Here is a 16,868-nt window from a genome sequence, read left to right on the forward strand (position 1 = left end):
AAGAAGCTCACTTTCCTCAGGGCAACATCTGGCCAGAATTTATACGGTAGGCATGGAAATACTATTTTCTACATATTATGATTTCTTTGCTTTGGCAATGCTGAAAACGGCACCCTGCCACCACCAGAAACTAACCATGTCATTTTTCTCATGTCAACAAGCATCTTGCCAACAATGATTTCCTGTAATTCCTTTTCTCTTTTAGAGGGAGTGGCTGTTCCACTGGCAGAGCACTTAAGGAAAAAAACAAAAAAACAAAAACCAACAACAACTCATCCCATCATGTGGGTGCCTGCGCAGAGCCCTCTGGAGTCATCCCACGTTGATCCTCACTCCAGAGTCACCCCACATTGATCCTCACAGCACCTGATAAATCATTTCCAAAGCTCTTTCCACAATCACTGACAAGATGACCTCACTTCCCAAACCACTTCTGAGCTGCCCCAGCTTTTCATTTGTAAACATCCCACACCACAACTGCCTGAAATCTCCTCTGCCAAGCACTGTCCCTTACCTTCTAATTCAGCCTTTGTTGATGTTTAGCGGGAGAGCTTAACCAAATGCTTGGAGGAAATTTAACACAATGGCGGGCGTGTCGCTGCATTCTGCTGAGCCTTTATTCTCTAAAACCTCAGGCCCGAGCCGCCTTGTTACCTTGTTACTATTAAATGAACCGCCTGTGAAGAAGTGTTTATGGCGTTTTAGGGGCTCTCTAGTCTACAGCTCTGAAATCTCTCATATTCCTCCCACAGATCAGTTTAGAACGCATAGAACCTCATGGATGGGTTTCTCATAACAGCAGCAATGTCTGCACTGCTGGTACCCAATCTGTATTGGCAGGATTTTTCAATAGATAGAGAGTCAACAGAAAGTGTGTGTTCTCACATTGAAGACTTCAGTGACAAACTCTGCCCACCTCCACTTCCCCTAAAGAAACAGCACAGAGAGGAAAATACTGAAGAGAGTCATTGAAAAGTGTGATAAAGATACTGAAGTGAAGTGTAGCTCTTCTTAACTTCTGGGGGGCGGGGTTGGCAGGTAAGGACTCAAAGGGGCTGGACACTGGGAGTTTGACCATGCTTCAGTGAGTGTATCGGCAACGTAAAGTGAACTCCACTGGAAAGTTCATTGTTTTTTAAAGGAAGGGAGGGTGTAAGTGTAGGGGGTGGAACTGGCAGAGATGAGAAGCTTAGGACAATCAAGCTGCATTGTAGGAAATTCTCAAATATTAGAACATCGATTAGTATTCATTAATATTATGTTGGGAAAAAAGAAATGTATATTCTCTTATATACACATTTGTATATATAATATAAGGTTACATACACACATTACATATACATCTACATATGTGTGTAGATATATGAATGTGCATATACATATATGTATATTCATAAACAACAAATGGTGAATTATAAGACTGGCTTATAAGATGGTGCTGGAGTAGCCCAACAGTAGACATTTCCAAGTTGCAGATTTAAGGGACTCAGTTGATGCTCAGGCCAAGCATTGGGATGCTTCAGCAAGACAAGATCTGGGAGTAAAAGTTCCATGAGTGAGTTCCATAGTGAGGCCACGTGGGAAGATCATGAAGTTAGTGTCTGATGTCAATCAAGGTTGTAGTAGTACTACAAGCAGCAGTAGTAAAGGCAGGCAGGCATTCTGTCTGTCTGTCTCTCTATCTCTGTTTGTCTCTATCTGTCACTGTCTCTATCTCCATCTCTGTCTGTTGTCTGTCTGTCTGTCTGTCTGTCTGTCTGTCTTTCTGTCTCTTTCTTTCTCTCCCTCTCTCCCCACACATTTCTTTGGAATTCCTTGCATCTGAGCTATCTGTCAAGAGGGGCGTCTTGACCCCAGCTAATCCTTCTGGAATACCCTCACACATGGATTCGAAGGTGTGTCTACTAAGTAAAGTCTAAATCGATCCAAGTTGATAAATGAGGATTAACAGTCACAACTCAACTCCCAGCTTAGCTACTGGACACTTGTCTTGTTTCATGTGACTCACATGCTACCTGTGCACGTGGCTCTATAGCCTCATTGTATGAGCTAGGTTAAATGAATGATCAATATCCACATTCTACCATATCACTTCTCGTGATGGAGAAGAAAACAGAGTGTACTGTGCTTATTTTGAGAAAAAAAAAAAAAACAGAATAAAGTTAACAGAATTGCTTCTATAACCCAACACCTAGGTTCAAATCCCAAGGCCAGTACTTGTACAGAGAGGCTCACACACAATTTGTTTTTAAAATTACTTTTAGGGTCCTTTTATGTGAAACTTTAAATTTTTTGATAATAATAACAACGAACATAATAACATTTTCTTTTTTTTTTCTTTCCATTTTTTATTAGGTATTTAGCTCATTTACATTTCCAATGCTATACCAAAAGTCCCCCATACCCACCCACCCCCACTCCCCTACCCGCCCACTCCCCCTTTTTGGCCCTGGCGTTCCCCTGATCTGGGGCATATAAAGTTTGTGTGTCCAATGGGCCTCTCTTTACAGTGATGGCCGACTAGGCCATCTTTTGATACATATGCAGCTAGAGTCAAGAGCTCCGGGGTACTGGTTAGTTCATAATGTTGATCCACCTATAGGGTTGCAGATCCCTTTAGCTCCTTGGGTACTTTCTCTAGCTCCTCCATTGGGAGCCCTGTAATCCATCCATTAGCTGACTGTGGGCATCCACTTCTGTGTTTGCTAGGCCCCGGCATAGTCTCACAAGAGACAGCTACATCTGGGTCCTTTCGATAAAATCTTGCTAGTGTATGCAATGGTGTCAGCGTTTGGATGCTGATTATGGGGTGGATCCCTGGATAAGGCAGTCTCTACATGGTCCATCCTTTCATCTCAGCTCCAAACTTTGTCTCTGTAACTCCTTCCAAGGGTGTTTTGTTCCCACTTCTAAGGAGGGGCATAGTGTCCACACTTCAGTCTTCATTTTTCTTGAGTTTCATGTGTTTAGGAAATTGTATCTTATATCTTGGGTATCCTAGGTTTTGGGCTAATATCCACTTATCAGTGAGTACATATTGTGTGAGTTCCTTTGTGAATGTGTTACCTCACTCAGGATGATGCCCTCCAGGTCCATCCATTTGGCTAGGAATTTCATAAATTCATTCTTTTTAATAGCTGAGTAGTACTCCATTGTGTAGATGTACCACATTTTCTGTATCCATTCCTCTGTTGAGGGGCATCTGGGTTCTTTCCAGCTTCTGGCTATTATAAATAAGGCTGCTATGAACATAGTGGAGCATGTGTCCTTCTTACCAGTTGGGGCATCTTCTGGATATATGCCCAGGAGAGGTATTGCTGGATCCTCCGGTAGTACTATGTCCAATTTTCTGAGGAACCGCCAGACGGATTTCCAGAGTGGTTGTACAAGCCTGCAATCCCACCAACAATGGAGGAGTGTTCCTCTTTCTCCACATCCTCGCCAGCATCTGCTGTCACCTGAATTTTTGATCTTAGACATTCTGACTGGTGTGAGGTGGAATCTCAGGGTTGTTTTGATTTGCATTTCCCTGATGATTAAGGATGTTGAACATTTTTTCAGGTGCTTCTCTGCCATTCGGTATTCCTCAGGTGAGAATTCTTTGTTCAGTTCTGAGCCCCATTTTTTAATGGGGTTGTTTGATTTTCTGAAGTCCACCTTCTTGAGTTCTTTATATATGTTGGATATTAGTCCCCTATCTGATTTAGGATAGGTAAATATCCTTTCCCAATCTGTTGGTGGTCTCTTTGTCTTATTGACGGTGTCTTTTGCCTTGCAGAAACTTTGGAGTTTCATTAGGTCCCATTTGTCAATTCTCGATCTTACAGCACAAGCCATTGCTGTTCTGTTCAGGAATTTTTCCCCTGTGCCCATATCTTCAAGGCTTTTCCCCACTTTCTCCTCTATAAGTTTCAGTGTCTCTGGTTTTATGTGAAGTTCTTTGATCCATTTAGATTTGACCTTAGTACAAGGAGATAAGTATGGATCGATTCACATTCTTCTACATGATAACAACCAGTTGTGCCAGCACCATTTGTTGAAAATGCTGTCTTTCTTCCACTGGATGGTTTTAGCTCCCTTGTCGAAGATCAAGTGACCATAGGTGTGTGGGTTCATTTCTGGGTCTTCAATTCTATTCCATTTGTCTACTTGTCTGTCTCTATACCAGTACCATGCAGTTTTTACCACAATTGCTCTGTAGTAAAGCTTTAGGTCAGGCATGGTGATTCCACCAGAGGTTCTTTTATCCTTGAGAAGAGTTTTTGCTATCCTAGGTTTTTTGTTATTCCAGATGAATTTGCAAATTGCTCCTTCTAATTCGTTGAAGAATTGAGTTGGAATTTTGATGGGGATTGCATTGAATCTGTAGATTGCTTTTGGCAAGATAGCCATTTTTACAATATTGATCCTGCCAATCCATGAGCATGGGAGATCTTTCCATCTTCTGAGATCTTCTTTAATTTCTTTCTTCAGAGACTTGAAGTTTTTATCATACAGATCTTTCACTTCCTTAGTTAGAGTCACGCCGAGATATCTTATATTATTTGTGACTATTGAGAAGGGTGTTGTTTCCTTAATTTCTTTCTCAGCCTGTTTATTCTTTGTGTAGAGAAAGGCCATTGACTTGTTTGAGTTAATTTTATATCCAGCTACTTCACCGAAGTTTATCAGGTTTAGGAGTTCTCTGGTGGAATTTTTAGGGTCACTTATATATACTATCATATCATCTGCAAAAAGTGATATTTTGACTTCCTCCTTTCCAATTTGTATCCCCTTGATCTCCTTTTGTTGTCGAATTGCTCTGGCTAATACTTCAAGTACTATGTTGAAAAGGTAGGGAGAAAGTGGGCAGCCTTGTCTAGTCCCTGATTTTAGTGGGATTGCTTCCAGCTTCTCTCCATTTACTTTGATGTTGGCTACTGGTTTGCTGTAGATTGCTTTTATCATGTTTAGGTATGGGCCTTGAATTCCTGATCTTTCCAGAACTTTTATCATGAATGGGTGTTGGATCTTGTCAAATGCTTTTTCTGCATCCAACGAGATAATCATGTGGTTTTTGTCTTTGAGTTTGTTTATATAGTGGATTACATTGATGGATTTTCGTATATTAAACCATCCCTGCATTCCTGGAATAAAACCTACTTGGTCAGGATGGATGATTGCTTTAATGTGTTCTTGGATTCGGTTAGCGAGAATTTTATTGAGGATTTTTGCATCGATATTCATAAGAGAAATTGGTCTGAAGTTCTCTATCTTTGTTGGATCTTTCTGTGGTTTAGGTATCAGAGTAATAGTGGCTTCATAAAATGAGTTGGGTAGAGTACTTTCTACTTCTATCTTGTGAAAAAGTTTGTGCAGAACTGGAATTAGATCTTCTTTGAAGGTCTGATAGAACTCTGCACTAAACCCGTCTGGTCCTGGGCTTTTTTTGGCTGGGAGACTATTTATAACTGCTTCTATTTCTTTAGGGGATATGGGACTGTTTAGAAGGTCAACTTGATCCTGATTCAACTTTGGTACCTGGTATCTGTCCAGAAATTTGTCCATTTCGTCCAGGTTTTCCAGTTTTGTTGAGTATAGCCTTTTGTAGAAGGATCTGATGGTGTTTTGGATTTCTTCAGGATCTGTTGTTATGTCTCCCTTTTCAGTTCTGATTTTGTTAATTAGGATTTTGTCTCTGTGCCCTCTAGTGAGTCTAGCTAAGGGTTTATCTATCTTGTTGATTTTCTCAAAGAACCAACTCCTCGTTTGGTTAATTCTTTGAATAGTTCTTCTTGTTTCCACTTGGTTGATTTCACCCCTGAGTTTGATTATTTCCTGCCGTCTACTCCTCTTGGGTGAATTTGCTTCCTTTTTTTCTAGAGCTTTTAGATGTGTTGTCAAGCTGCTAGTATGTGCTCTCTCCCGTTTCTTCATGGAGGCACTCAGAGCTATGAGTTTCCCTCTTAGAAATGCTTTCATTGTGTCCCAAAGGTTTGGGTACGTTGTGGCTTCATTTTCATTAAACTCTAAAAAGTCTTTAATTTCTTTCTTTATTCCTTCCTTGACCAAGGTATCATTGAGAAGAGTGTTGTTCAGTTTCCACGTGAGTGTTGGCTTTCTGTTATTTTTTTTGTTATTGAAGATCAGCCTTAGTGCATGGTGATCTGATAGGATACATGGGACAATTTCAATATATTTGAATCTGTTGAGGCCTGTTTTGTGACCTATTATGTGGTCAATTTTGGAGAAGGTACCATGAGGTGCTGAGAAGAAGGTATATCCTTTTGTTTTAGGATAAAATGTTCTGTAGATATCTGTCAGATCCATTTGTTTCATCACTTCTGTTAGTTTCAGTGTGTCCCTGTTTAGTTTCTGTTTCCATGATCTGTCCATTGGTGAAAGTGGTGTGTTGAAGTCTCCCACTATTATTGTGTGAGGTGCAATGTGTGCTTTGAGCTTTACTAAAGTTTCTTTAATGAATGTGGCTGCCCTTGTATTTGGCGCATAGATATTCAGAATTGAGAGTTCCTCTTGGAGGATTTTACCTTTGATGAGAACAAAGTGCCCCTCCTTGTCTTTTTTGATGACTTTGGGTTGGAAGTCAATCTTATCAGATATTAGGATGGCTACTCCAGCTTGTTTCTTCATACCATTTGCTTGGAAAATTGTTTTCCAGCCTTTTATTCTGAGGTAGTGTCTATCTTTTTCTCTGAGATGTGTCTCCTGTAAACAGCAAAATGTTGGGTCTTGTTTGTGTAGCCAGTTTGTTAGTCTATGTCTTTTTATTGGGGAGTTGAGACCATTGATGTTAAGAGATATTAAGGAAAAGTAATTGTTGCTTCCTGTTATTTTTGTTGTTAAAGTTGGCATTCTGTTCTTGTGGCTGTCTTCTTTTAGGTTTGTTGAGGGATTACCTTCTTGTTTTTTCTAGGGCATTGTTCCCGTTCTTGTATTGGTTTTTTTCTGTTATTAACCTTTGAAGGGCTGGATTCGTGGAGAGATAATGTGAGAATTTGGTTTTGTCGTGGAATACTTTGGTTTCTCCATCTATGGTAATTGAGAGTTTGGCTGGGTATAGTAGCCTGGGCTGGAATTTGTGTTCTCTTAGTGTCTGTATAACATCTGTCCAGGCTCTTCTGGCTTTCATAGTCTCTGGTGAAAAATCTGGTGTAATTCTGATAGGCTTGCCTTTGTATGTTACTTGACCTTTTTCCCTTACCGCTTTTAGTATTCTATCTTTATTTAGTGCATTTGTTGTTCTGATTATTATGTGTCGGGAGGAATTTCTTCTCTGGTCCAGTCTATTTGGAGTTCTGTAGGCTTCTTGTATGTTCATAGGTATCTCTTTCTTTATATTTGGGAAGTTTTCTTCAATAATTTTGTTGAAGATGTTTGCTGGTCCTTTGAGTTGAAAATCTTCATTCTCATCCACTCCTATTATCCGTAGGTTTGGTCTTCTCATTGTGTCCTGGATTTCCTGGATATTTTGAGTTAGGATCTTTTTGCATTTTCCATTTTCTTTGATTGTTGTGCCGATGTTCTCTATGGAATCTTCTGCACCTGAGATTCTCTCTTCCATCTCTTGTATTCTGTTGCTGATGCTCAAATCTATGGTTCCAGATTTCTTTCCTAGGGTTTCTATCTCCAGTGTTGCCTCACTTTGAGTTTTCTTTATTGTTTCTACTTCACTTTTTAGGTCTAGTATGGTTTTTCCATTTCCATCACCTGTTTGTATGTTTTTTCCTCTTTTTCTGTAAGGACTTCTACCTGTTTGATTGTGTTTTCCTGTTTTTCTTTAAGGACTTGTAACTCTTTAGCAGTGTTCTCCTGTATTTCTTTAAGTGATTTATTAAAGTCCTTCTTGATGTCCTCTACCATCATCATGAGATATGCTTTTAAATCTAGGTCTAGGTTTTCGGGTGTGTTGGGGTGCCCTGGACTGGGCGAAGTGGGAGTGCTGGGTTCTGATGATGGTGAGTGGTCTTGGTTCCTGTTAGTAGGATTCCTACGTTTACCTTTCGCCATCTGGTAATCTCTGGAGTTAGTAGTTATAGTTGACTCTGTTTAGAGATTGTTCTTCTGGTGATTCTGTTACCGTCTCTCAGCAGACCTGGGAGACAGATTCTCTCCTCTGAGTTTCAGTGCTCAGAGCACTCTCTGCTGGCAAGCTCTCTTACAGGGAAGGTGCGCAGATATCTTGTTTTTGGACCTCCTCCTGGTCGAAGAAGAAGGCCCAAAACAGGGCCTCTCTCAGAAGCTGTGTTGCTTTGGCAGTTCCCAGAAGCTGTCAGCTTCTGTGGTGCAGACTCTCACCTGTGCAGACTAAAATCCTAAGTTCCAGGGAGTCCTGGAACCAAGATGGTGACCGCTGCTCCTGAGGCCAAGGCCGTCTCCCGAGCCAGGCGGACACCTGTCCTCTGTCTCCAGATGGTGGCCGGTTGTCTGCGGCCCGCCCAGGCTGCTGCCTCAGCGGCTCTGTGCTTCCGCCCGTCCCAGAAGCTGTCCGGTTCTCTGGCGCACCCTCTAACCTGTTCAGACTAATTTCCTAGGTCCCGCGGAGTCCCGGAACCCAGATGGCGACTGCTGCTGCTCATAATAACATTTTCTATTTTTATTTACGTAGTTTTCCATGTACTTATGGCTAAGTTATCTCCAATTGCACCTAGTAAACCTCTTTTTAGTTACATTGAGAAGTAGTTGGGAGTATGTCAATGCCGTGCTCCTGAGCTCTCTCCTAGAAGACTTCAGGATGTCACAGAGGTCTTCTTCTTCTTCTTCCTTGATCAATAGTTTGTCAGAGTTCCTGCACCTCTCACTTATATTCAATCCCATTTCCGACATCTACTCCCTCATTCTGACTGTTTCTCCTCCTTTTGTCCGACTAGATCATTTTGAAAAGAAGTGAGAGTTTTTTTTTTCTTTTTCTTCCTGTCTCTGAAAGTCTGCAATGGTCTCTTTTGTATTGCCGTGGTTGTGATAGTTCTAGTCTGAAACTGTATTCTCTCTGGGTTTTGGCATTGTTATCTCACTCTCTTTTGCTCCACCAGTGAGAAATTCAAAGCCATTGTCACGTTGGTATTCTGGATCTTTTTCATGGCAACCTTCAGTGTGTTAGCCTAACTCCTAGAGTTGAGAACTTCACTGTGATGTGCTGTGGTGTACATCTGTGTCATCTATAAGTGACAGGCACTTGGGCCTTCAGCTTTAGAGATTCTCTTGGAGTACAGTTCGGATGCACTGCTTTCCATTTTCTCTGCCTTTTTTTTCCTGACATTCCTGTTACTTGCATTGCAATGGCTCTGTTAGTTTGATACTCTCAGTCTTGTCTTGTTGCATATTTAAGTGACCAGTGTACTCTCCAAGAACTTAAACTCAGTATTATTATTATTTTTTGACTTATAAAGTTTTGTGAGATTGTGAAACATACCTTTCAATTTTTTGAAAGATTTTAATAATGGTGACTTAGAAATGTTTCATATTTCTGTACCTCTCTCTCTCTGTCTCCTTCTCTTTCCCCCTTTGGATTTTTCTGAATTCTATTTTGTTTTGATAGTGCCATTTGCTCTAGAGACTGTACTTGGAGATCTGATATCTTTACTTTGGACTTATAGAGTAAATATCTCTCATTTATATCATTCTAGAGGGAATTCCAGAAGGTATCGAGGTCTATATTGCTTGGGTGCTTGGGGTAACACCAAGCAATATAGACCTTAAAGAAATACAGGCTTATAAATAGATCCTGTAGAGTATCGGAGAGGCTGTGCAGGAAAATAAGATAATTTGAGAGAGCAGCAGAGAGAGAGCTAACTTGAAATGATTTATCGACTTGTGTTTTCCTGAGAAAGTACCATGGAACTGGAGTGTTGAGAAATATGGGTGTTAGTCAGTCAAAGAGTACAGAGAGTATATTCCATGTAGATGGCATGGCAGGCAGGACTCTGATCGTGGAGAAACCTATGCTCATGCTAGACCTGAGATCCTGCAGGTTCATATAAAAGTATGTGAGCAGGCCATCTCTAGGATTGATTAGCAAGCCTTCCATCCCAGTCATTTTCTTTCCATCTCCTGATTCTATGTGTCCTCTTGCCCTATCCTCAGACACTTCATTTAATTGCTAGGTTGGATACTGGAAATCACTAGGCTACATCATTATTATAGGTTCTGCTCAGATAAAAAGAGACTTTCTCATTTAAAAAATCAGCAGGATTTATATATCATTCTATATATTTTTGCAATAATAACACTGTACAGTCTGTGTTGGTATGGGCAGAAGGTAATTCACCCTACACTATGCACTTAAAGATAGGCAATATCAGAGAAACTGTGAGAGATGATATCAGAGGGATATGACATATTTAAAGCAGAATCTTTCAGGTAATATTTAGCATTTAGAACTTAAATAAACCAAAGTGAGAATCTATGGTGAATTTTAATCAGAGAGTAACAAAATTCTTGTTAATTACTGTTAAGATGCCTGAGTTTTGAAGTAAACAACCTTTTCTGTCCTGAAGTATGTGTCAGCAGTGTGTCCCCAAGTATAATCTGAGCAGTGCCACTATCACCCTACAGTTGTACTTCCCAAGACAGGGAACCTGCCACCAAGGTATCACCCACATACAATGAGTCACTAAGCCCCAAAGACTTTCTTTCCTGATTCTCTTGGTTTTACCTTGCTTCTGCTTTGTACAGATTGTTACATCCTGCAGATTCTTATCCAAGACTTTGGCTCTTGTCATTGTCTTCTGCTTGCTTCTGTTTTATTTTCTCCTGGCTTCTAAGTTATCAGACATGGTGTTGTCAGATTGTTCTTTCAAAGATATGGCTATCTTCATGTCACTCCTGTACCTAAGAGCCTATGATGGTCCCTATCATTTAATGAATCACAGTCACACCGCTCAGCACCCAGAGCCTTCTGTCACTTGGATCTGTTGTATCTGTCCAGCCTTTCCTCCATTTCCATTCATCAACACGAGACTGCATAAGACGTGGCTCGCCATACCTACCTCTGTAGGAGTGAGAGCAAGGTAGACTCTTATAAATCGCTTTTCAGTCACAGAAGGATGGAAGCAGAGGATAAAGAAAGCAAAGTGAGCCAGTTAGAGAAGCAACAGCTAGACCAAAACCAAAACCAAACAAAACAAGAATTAAAAAAAAATGTGATCAAAGCCAATTTGTGTGGTCAGGATGGCCTCTTAGCATCATAGCCAGGTGTTCACACCCAGAAAAAGAGGTCAAGGGGTGGCACTGGCTGGATGGTAGATATTTGTTTAAGAGAGCCTTTCCAGATGATAATATCCAGTGCCCTTGACATAGTGTGTGGGCTAGCTCACAGGTTTCTGGGAATTTGCCCAGAATTTTTTAGGGTCAATTGGTGCTACAGAGAGATGATGGATTATGCAGAGAGGTGCAAATAGTGTCGGGAAACAGGATCAGCGCAGGTAGGATCTCATTACTTAGTTTTGTTTAAGTGGCTTTTTTTTTTTAACGAGGGCTTGGGATGGTATTAAGAATCTGCAGAAGTGAAAAGCTCTGCCAGGAGGAAGGGAATTTGATAAGTTGTAAAACGTCCTGAAATTCTGAGGAACATGAAGGAAGATAAAATAATGGGTAACTTGTTCTTTCCTCCATAGATATGCTGTGGCTAGCACATCATTGTACTAGTGACTACTACTTGCTGTGAAAAGCCATTATTGGCATAGACTTCATAACAGTTTTTAAAATAGTAGAAATAAGGCTTATTTTGAACAAAACAAAGAACAGTTTTTGCTTGATTTAAGAAGTAGACCAGTTTTATTTATTCAAGTGGACATTTGGGAAGGATATGATGCAAAGCTACAGTGGTTGGAAGAATGATGGCCTCCCAAAGCCTTCTACGCCCTAATCCCACAAGAGGGACATTTCATCTGCAATTGAGAAAAAAATACAATGGAGCTGATGAGATCAGCCTTCCCCATCCCACGTGGGCTTGCTCTAATCACGGAGGCCTTTAATGTTGAAGCGTCTCTCCCAGACAGGAGTGGTCAGTGGGAGATGTGCTATGGGAAAAGATCAGAGAGATGCAATATTGTACTGTGAAGATAGAGGAAGGGATCATGAGCGAAGGAATGCTGGGAGGCTCACGAGTTCTTCCGGAAATCACAGAAAGAAAGGCAGCTCCATCCATGCTACAACTCAGTCCTGTGACTCCTGTGTCCGACACCTGGCCAATAAGACACGAAGATGATGGATTTGTGTTGTTTTAAACCTTCGGGATTGTAGTACTGTCTCTGGAAGCCTTAGACACTGGTGAGTTGTTGAATACGTATTATACTGTCCCACACAAGTTTATGTGTTTGAACACTTGGTCCCCAGATGGCAGGGCTGTTTAGAAGATGTGAAACCTTTAGCAGAGCCTTGCTGGAGAAGGGGGAAACTGGGGGCAGGCAGGATTTGAGGTTTTATATCCCAGTTCTACTTCTTTGGTTTTATTATTTATTCTTCTCTTATATATCACACCTCAACCACAGTTTCCCCTCGCCTCTTAGGGACATCAACCAAACACGGTGTAACAAGCTATACTAAGACCAGGCACATACCATTATATCAAGGCTAGACAGAGCAGCTCAGTAGGGGGGAAACTACCCATAAGTAGGCAGAGGAATCAGGGACAGCTCCATTCTACTCCCACTTCAGGATTTCCACAACAACACTGCTTCTTGATCACCCTCTAGCCGCTGACTATACAGCTCCCTTTCCTGCCAATATATCTTGTATACTGCCATGTTTCTTTTTCCTGCCATGATGTACTGCATTCTGGAACTCTGCTTCCAAATACATCTTTTCTCAGGCGACTTTTGTTGGGGGTATTTTAGTCACAGCAATGAGAAAACAGCTAAGGCAGTAATATGTTTCAAATGAATTGAATTAATCTAAGACTTTCACAAGAAAATAATAGAAACAAGTCTTGTCTGACTAGGCCTGTAGGTGGCTCATTTCCTAACACTTATTGAGCACTTGCTACACACTAGACACTTTTCTATGTTCTTTCATAAATCTTTTCCCAATATTAATTTAAGACAATTGTGATTAGTTGAAGAAAAAAATTATAGTCATATATTTAGTAAATAGAAATGCTGAATTTTTAACTTGGAAAACAGGGTATAGGACATTGCTTTGTTAGTTCAATAGTGGTACACACATTTGGCCATGCATTAAAACCACTTGAGGTATGTTGTCCAAATCTCAATGTTCATATACTTTATATCCGTTAAATTGGAATATTTGACTCTGGATTCAGGCATCAATAGTCTTTTAAAGATTTCAAGTGGACAAAAGTTGGGGAATCACTGAATTTGATGTGCTGTCCCCCTAATCTACAAGATGACTGTAGTTATTCATGTGACTAAACAGAAAATATCATGACTCTGTATATTACACATTGTCCTTGACTTGAACTGGGTGGTTTTTTTGTAGTTAGAAGAGCATCTGTCATTGGCTAGTTGAAAGGGCAGTTGTTAGTTAATCCAAGACAAAAAAAAAAAAAAGCTAGAGTAGAATTGATTGTGATGTTCACACAGTTTGAGCTGTCAGTCAAAATAATGGAGATCCAGCAGTGTGAAGACCTTTCTTAAAACTGGACAAGAAGAAGGGAGAAGTGAAGATCTTAATCTGGTGTCTAAAGCCAGCAGGGAAGGGTGAGCTGGCAGGTGGAATCTGTGATCAAACTGTCTGTCTGCACATTTTGTCACTGCGTGTAAAGCCTGTGCATCGCTCTGCGGTTCTTGCCTGAGTTGTGAGGAGGAGCTGAACTCTCCTGGTAATGCAGGCACTATGTCCAAGAGCCTGAGTGCCCTCTGTCTGTGCATCCCATGCTTCTTTACACCACACTGTCACCAAGGTCACCAAACCCTTCAGCAGGTCAAGCTGACCACCTAACTCCCTTAAGGTTAGAGAACAAAGTTGTAACACTGTTGGAAGTTGGGCTGTAGTCTCTGGCTGTCAAAGAGATAGATGAGCGTTCTCTCAAATGACATTTATCTGGGGTAGATTACCGAGCTGCCCCTTGGGCAGGGCAAACTGTCAGTTTCTTACCCTGTTGAGCTCACAATTACCAGTTCATTGTTCAATTGTAAGCCATACACTTACCTTAGCCACCTCAGATTCTCCACCAAATCAAGACATTTTTGGCTCCCTCTCACCCAAATGGCCCTGTTGTGTGCACTCTGCCTCAGTGCATCCTACTTGGATGCATATAAAATAATTAACTGGAAACGTAGAAATATACAGTTTCAGAAACATCACAAGATCAGCGCTGATCTTTCTTTTGTGTTTACTTGTGTTAGTAAGAATTCCAAGATTTAATTTGACTGTATTACTAATCTTATTTATTTTCTGAGTTTCTAAGTTGGTCAAGAGAGAAATTTTTAATTACTACAATGTGCTATCCCCTAGTGGAAGGCTTAGGGATTGTCCAGTGGAATTATATCATATAAATAGGCCGAAAATGCAGATTAGGGCCTACTGAACAACTGTTTATCATCACAGATTATCAAAGAGCAAGAACCCTGGCTTTCTGAGTTAATTAATAGATTAGTTGTTTATTTATGTTTAGTGTGTGTGCGCGCATGAGTGCACATGTGTGTGTGTGTGTGTGTGTGTGTGTGTGTGTGTGAGAGAGAGAGAGAGAGAGAGAGAGAGAGAGAGAGGAGACAGACAGACACACACACAGACACAGAGGGGGATGGGGCTGGAGGGGGTGGGAGGTTGGAATTTCAAGGAAAAGTTTTCTCTTTGTACCTCACAGGACTTGGGAATCTCATTGACCTCAAACCTTGCCCCCTCCTGCTGAACTATTATTTCCTATGGAGTAATCCAGGGGAAGAAGATTCATGGACTTCAATTGTGGAACCACTGTGGATGCCATCTGGCTACAATGCATAGTGCCAACAATAGCCCTGGTTAAACTAAGCGGTCACAGACCAAAACCTGAACTTGTGAATATGGTGAACTAACAGACAGGTGAGAGGATGGTGGACAGAAGTGAGCAGGAGTCCGGAGAGGCGGAAATAACTAGAATACACTGTTAATGCATATGGTATTGTCAAGTGACTTAGTAAAAATAGCCTAAAGCTACTGAAGATTGTGATCTTACATAAATAATATTACACAATATCTCCCCACACACAGAAAATTCCTACCTCGACCTACTTTAAGGTGGGAGAAATCATGACTGTTTTCTGAGAATTCCCCTCGGTTTACACTGTCCTTGTTGGTAATTTCAAAATTCCATTTTCTCAAAAACCAATTTGTTTTTAATACAGTTAAAGCTTATGCAGTGCTTGGTAATTTCTCCAGGAATTATAGAGTTTCCTTCCTAGAGATAATTTTGCATAGCTTATAGAGACACACATGCACACAGACACAAACAAACTTATCAGCCCATATCAGTAAATGGCCAAAGCCCCGAGGGAACTATGGAAAATTACACTTGGCTGTAGTATAATGGTATCTGCAAGGTATTGGCTACTTATCAATGTTTATAAACAGGACACAAAAGCTTAATTTTATCATAATTGAAGAGCAATTCTGGGAAATTCATGTAATTTAATGTTTTAACTGTCTTTTATTGCCATATGTAAATTGACTGCAAAACAGCAGTGCCTGTTGAGCAGAATCTAATGCAGTACAATTTCCCTGGAACACAATTTAAATTTCAAATCATGCTTAATGCTTTTGTACACGTCACAAGTCCCTTGTATTAAAGCTTATCATATGGAATCGATATATGTCAACCGGCATTTGGAGAAAAACAAAAACAGAAACGAAAACAAATGGGAGCAGGCCATTTGGAATCCTGTCCAAAGGTGTCAGCTCACCCTGGAGGCTTCACTCCCTCTTACCTGGACTTGCCATCCCATCTTCTCATGTAGCAGTCCCTGCCTGTGTCAGACATTCAGAAAATCTCAGGATAAACAGCTTTCTGCAGTTGCAGTGTGCGACCTGAGCTGACACACCTTTCCATTGTTAGGATTCATGGGGGATGTTGATACATTGTAAGACATATTGCACATCTGTGGCTGGTCACTTCTTGTCAGGATGATCTGTGCTTACTGGCTTCTTTCTGAACTGTCATTGGTGCTTTAGTAACATCCACGGCACTGTGTCCTTCTTATTTTACTTATTAGTGGTGTATCTGTGTGTGTGTGTGTGTGTGTGTGTGTGTGTGCACATGCACAAGATGCACATGTGGTTAGAAAACCACTATTGGAGTTGTCTCCCTTCCCTGTGGGTTCTGGGGACAGAGCTCATGCCTGTTGAGTTTTCACAGCATTCCATTTCCCCACAGCAAGTACTTTTATTCTATCTCCCTGCCCCCAATGTCTCCTTCTGCATGAAATAATGCCCATGTCAAAAAGGAGCATGGCCTGTTGGTCTGATCTGATCTGATTCCCGTGCCATTAATATTATACAACTGTAAAGGATTAGTCAAGTAGAGGTGGATACAAACCAATGAGATTTTAGGATGTTGCTTTCAGAACCAAGCCAGGATGTCTAACCGTCTTCCACTGGACCAGTGACGATGGTAAGGCATCACCTCACCGTGGAAGGTCAAGCCTTAGAAGGAGAAGAGGCAAAGTACCCTGTGCAACAAACAATGTGTCATCGAATTTGACTTTCTAAAAATGTTCTTTACTTTTTTTTTTGCTTAAAAGATGACATTAAACAAACATTCATAGAACAAAGTGGTTGTTAATTTTAATGTGTCTGTAAAGATTCCAGAATACAATTATTAAATCGGACAGAACATAGTTACTAATGTGAAAGGAAAACCTGAGAGGCTCTTGTGTATCCTATAACCTTATGAACCCATAGTAGACCCGTTTTATTTATTTAGTTAGTTTTTAGCC

General features: G+C 40.8%; 1 long non-coding RNA gene across 1 annotated transcript; it reads left to right on the forward strand.

Moving 5' to 3' along the window:
* The first annotated feature begins 9,492 nt into the window (after positions 1 to 9,492).
* Positions 9,493 to 15,066, forward strand: Gm40171. Its single transcript, XR_867725.1, has 3 exons — positions 9,493 to 11,006; positions 11,613 to 12,267; positions 14,765 to 15,066. It is a non-coding gene; the product is annotated as a predicted gene, 40171 (long non-coding RNA).
* The last annotated feature ends 1,802 nt before the right edge of the window (positions 15,067 to 16,868 follow it).

Source organism: Mus musculus, chromosome 3, assembly GCF_000001635.26.
Source record: "Mus musculus strain C57BL/6J chromosome 3, GRCm38.p6 C57BL/6J".
In the NCBI taxonomy this organism is placed as follows: domain Eukaryota; kingdom Metazoa; phylum Chordata; class Mammalia; order Rodentia; family Muridae; genus Mus; species Mus musculus.